This window comes from Schistocerca gregaria, chromosome 3 (genome assembly GCF_023897955.1).
Source record: "Schistocerca gregaria isolate iqSchGreg1 chromosome 3, iqSchGreg1.2, whole genome shotgun sequence".
Classification (NCBI taxonomy): domain Eukaryota; kingdom Metazoa; phylum Arthropoda; class Insecta; order Orthoptera; family Acrididae; genus Schistocerca; species Schistocerca gregaria.
In genome coordinates, this window is record NC_064922.1 from 925,369,879 (window position 1) to 925,374,803 (window position 4,925).

The following is a 4,925-nucleotide window of genomic DNA, read 5'->3' on the forward strand; positions in this document are numbered from 1 at the left end:
CAGATGTTGATAGGGAGGAGATAAGGGACCCAGTATTAAAAGCTTCATTTAAAATGGCTTTGGACAACTTAAGATCAAATATGGCAGAAGGTGTAGATAACATTCCATCATAATTTCTAAATTACAGGCAGAAATGCCAAAAAAGACTATAATTTTGGGAAGTGGAGGTGTAATGTTTGAGACTAGCGATATACCATCACACTTTCGGAAAAATATTATCCACACAATTCCGAAGATGGCAAGATCCGACAAGCTGCTTAACAACTCATGCATCCAAACTAGTGACACGGATAACATAACAGAAGAATGGGAAAGGAAATTGTGGATCTGTTAGATGACGATCAGTTTGGTTTTAGGAAAGGTGATGAACCAGAGAGGCTGTTCTAACGTTGGAGTTGTTCATGGAAACAAGTCTAAAGAAAAATCAAGACACGTTCATAGGAGTTGTCGCGCTGAAAAAGCGTTCGACACTAGAAAAGAGTGCAAGATGTTCGAAATTCTGAGAAAAAATGGGAGAATGAAATAGGGTAATTCTGAGAAAAAATGGGTAAAGTATACGCAAATGTGTACAAGAATCATAAGGGCACAATCAGACTGAAAGACCAATAACCAAGTGCAAACGTGAAATTAAAATTCTGAGTAGAAGGGTACCGATGATAAGTTTCACTGATAATGTTGCTGTCCTCGCCGAAAATGATGAAGAATTACAGAACTGTTTGAATGAAATGAGCTATCTAATATGAACTGAGAATAAATCGAAAAAAGAGGAACATAACGAGAATTAGCAGAAACGAGAACAGCTAGAAGCTTAACATCGAAACTAGATATCACCACTTATTCGAGTTTATGGAGTTCTTGTATGTAGACAGCAAAATAGTCCACGATGCAGAGAGCAATGGGGACATAAAATGCAGAACAGCTCTGGCAAAAAGGGCATTCCTACTCGTATCAGACATAGGTCTTAATTTGAGGAAGAAACTTTCGAGAAACGTACGCTTTTAGCACAGCATTGTAATACAGTGAGTCATGTACTGTGGAAAAACCGGAACAGAAGAAAATCGAAGCATTTTAGGTGTGGTGCTACAAAGGACTGTTTAAAATTAGGTGGACTGATAACGTAAGGAACGACGAGGTTCTCTGCAGAGTCGGCAAGGAAATGAACATAAGGAAAACATTTATAAGAAGAAGAGACAGGATGATTGGGCATCTGTTGCGATATCGGAGAATAACTTCCACGGTATTAGAGGAAGACAGAAACTGGACTGCATCCTACATGTAACTGAGGATGGAGTTTGCGAGTGCTACTCTGAGATGAAAAGTTTGGCATGGAAGACGAGTTCGTCAGGGCTGCATCAGCTGTGTCAGAATGATGATTACAACAGGAAGAAGAAAAACATACCTTGCCTTGATATGTTGGCAGAGACTGCTACGTTTCCTGTATTTCTGCTCTACATAGTATTCACTCTTTTTAAAATTTACTTTCAATGCACAATTATCATATTTTTCTAGTCTAGCCACCAGTATCTGATCATGTGCGAAGAACAAGGCGTACGTACATTGACTTTCGCTATCTGACTACTCCTTCCACCACACTTCTTACTCTACAAGACCAAGACAGTCTCAATGAATGTTTTGAACGAGTAGGAGACAAGCTTGCATGGGTCAAATATATTTAAACAAATTTCTTTTTAAGGCGACTCTACCTCACCGACACTGTACCACAGTCCTTCTCGAGATCGATGAACACTAAATGGCTACTCAGATTCCTTTCCATTATCTTCGCCATTAGTTGTCTTAAAGCGCAAATGTTGTCTTTACCGGGACCTTCTCTTTCGGAATCCACTTCGCTGTTCAACGTCCATCGACAACAACTGTATACTGTCTTTTAGGACCCGACCATGAAACCTACCAGAAGAGTTTTTAACACTGCCTGCACGACAATTTCCCACATGCCGTCCTACTACCTTTGATGAGCCAAATTTCATTCCATGAGCGCCTCTTCTCCCCATAACATGCAAGCATGTAGCACTGATTACGTCACTTTGTAACTGACATCGACACGCAACAATAAGAAACGGTTTCAAATTTATGCGACCATACCGTATGCAATGTATGCATTAAACAACTTACTCAGATATTATCATAACACACTCGGCACAACTTGTCTAATTCTATAGGTATATTTCCTGGACCTGGATATTTTCCGTTTCTTTCACATATCTTGCTACTTCTGGTGTAGTTTTGGGGTCTTCATTTTCCAACAGGTAATATGTTCTCGAAGTCTAGTTCTTTGTCCTTATACCTGGTTCTCTCTTGTGTAGGCAATGTCCTGAAACGACTTTCCCATTCTCTTATGCCATGTTGTTGTTGTTATCTTCAGTCCTGAGACTGGTTTGATGCAGCTCTCCATGCTACTCTATCCTGTGCAAGCTGCTTCATCTCCCAATACCTACTGAAACCTACATCCTTCTGAATCTGCTTAGTGTACTCATCTCTCGGTCTCCCTCTACGATTTTTACCCTCCACGCTGCCCTCCAATGCTAAATTTGTGATCCCTTGATGCCTCAAAACATGTCCTACCAACCGATCCCTTCTTCTAGTCAAGTTGTGCCACAAACTTCTCTTCTCCCCAATCCTATTCAATACCTCCTCATTAGTTACGTGATCTATCCACCTTATCTTTAGTTTTCTTCTGTAGCACCACATTTCGAAAGCTTCTATTCTCTTCTTGTCCAAACTAGTTATCGTCCATGTTTCACTTCCATACATGGCTACACTCCAAATACTTTCAGAAACGACTTCCTGATACATATATCTATATTCGATGTTAACAAATTTCTCTTCTTCAGAAACGCTTTCCTTGCCATTGCCAGTCTACATTTTATATCCTATCTACTTCGACCATCATCAGTTATTTTACTTCCTAAATAGCAAAACTCCTTTACTAATTTAAGTGTCTCATTTCCTAATCTAATTCCCTCAGCATCACCCGATTTAATTTGACTACATTCCATTATCCTCGTTTTGCTTTTGTTGATCTTCATCTTATATCGTCCTTTCAAGACACTGTCCATTCCGTTCAACTGCTCTTCCAAGTCCTTTGCCGTCTCTGACATAATTACAATGTCATCGGCGAACCTCAAAGATTCTACTTCGTCTCCATGAATTTTAATACCTACTCCAAATTTTTCTTTTGTTTCCTTTACTGCTTGCTCAATATACAGATTGAATAACATTGGGGAGAGGCTACAACCCTGTCTCCCTCCTTTCCCAACCACTGCTTCCCTTTCATGACCCTCGACTATTATGACTGCCATCTGGTTTCTGTACAAATTGTAAATAGCCTTTCGCTCCCTGTATTTTACCCCTGCCACCTTTAGAATTCGAAAAAGAGTATTACAGTCAACATTGTCAAAAGCTTTCTCTAAGTCTACAAATGCTAGAAATGTAGGTTTGCCTTTTCTTAATCTTTCTTCTAAGATAAGTCGTAAGGTCAGTATTGCCTCACGTGTTCCAACATTTCGACGGAATCCAAACTGATCCTCCCCGAGGTCCGCATCTACTAGTTTTTCCATTCGTCTGTAAAGAATTCGCGTTAGTATTTTGCAGCTGTGACTTATTAAACTGATAGTTCGGTAATTTTCACATCTGTCAGCATCTGCTTTCTTTGGGATTGGATTTATTATATTCTTCTTGAAGTCTGAGGCTATTTCGCCTGTCTCATACATCTTGCTCACCAGATGGTAGACTTTTGTCATGACTGGCTCTCCCAAGGCCATCAGTAGTTCTAATGGAATGTTGTCTACTCCTGGGGCGTTGTCTCGACTCAGGTCTTTCAGTGCTCTGTCAAACTCTTCACGCAGTATCATATCTCCCATTTCGTCTTCATCTACATCCTCTTCCATTTCCATAATATTGTCCTCAAGTACATCGCACTTGTATAAACCTTCTATATACTGAAACTTCCTTGCAGATTAAAACTTTGTGTCCGACCGAGACTCGAACTCGGGACCTTTGCCTTTCGCGGGCAAGTGCTCTACCAACTGAGCTACCGAAGCACGACTCACGCCCGGTACTCACAGCTTTACTTCTGCCAGTATCCGTCTCCTACCGTCCAAACTTCTATATACTCCTTCCACCTTTCTGCCTTCCCTTCTTTGCTTAGAACTGGGTTGCCATCTGAGCTCTTGATATTCATACACGTGGTTCTCTTATCTCCAAAGGTCTCTTTAATTTTCCTGTAGGCAGTATCTATCTTTCCCCTAGTGAGATAAGCTTCTACATCCTTACATTTGTCCTCTTATGCCATTATCTCTTAAATTTGTCCCTTCTTTCACTTCTCTTCATAAGTAACTCACTGTTTGCCAGGTTTCTGCTACCCTTGTTGCTCCGATACATGTTTCTCCCCTCACTGTCCCTACACCTCATTTTCACTACCAATAATTTCTTTTTTACCTTTCCTGTTAATTTCTAGATACTTTGTCCATCCTATGGATCTCTCGTCCTCAGCCACCAGTTACACATTATCTTCTTCACTTTTATACTGTCTCCAGTGTTTCCTGACCACCACATTAGGATTTGTTTTCTTTGTTCACTTTATTGAGTCAGTGTTTTTATTTCTCATGATCCACCTATTTTGTTGATATTTTTGTTTAGTGTTTCCAACTTCATCAAACCTCTACTGCTCTCTAGCTAGTCTTGGCTTATAAGGAAATTTAACGCTTTCATCTCTGCGACTATTTACATTATATTTAACACCATCCAAAATTTTAATAGGAGTACTATCTTCCTGAGGTAGGCTTTTCTCCAATCTTTGCTCCAAGCAGGAAGTGGTTGGAGCCACATTCTGGGTTCTGTATAACCTTACGTCATTCACCATAAGTCCAGAATTTTTCTTTTGCGTGATTTAACCTATGATTGTTCTC

The 4,925-nt window shown here is 40.1% G+C and overlaps 1 non-coding gene across 1 annotated transcript; it reads right to left on the reverse strand.

Moving 5' to 3' along the window:
* Nucleotides 1-3,983: 3,983 nt before the first annotated feature.
* Nucleotides 3,984-4,058, reverse strand: Trnas-cga (transfer RNA serine (anticodon CGA)). Its single transcript has one exon. It is a non-coding gene; the product is annotated as a tRNA-Ser (tRNA).
* Between the last annotated feature and the right edge of the window lie 867 nt (nt 4,059-4,925).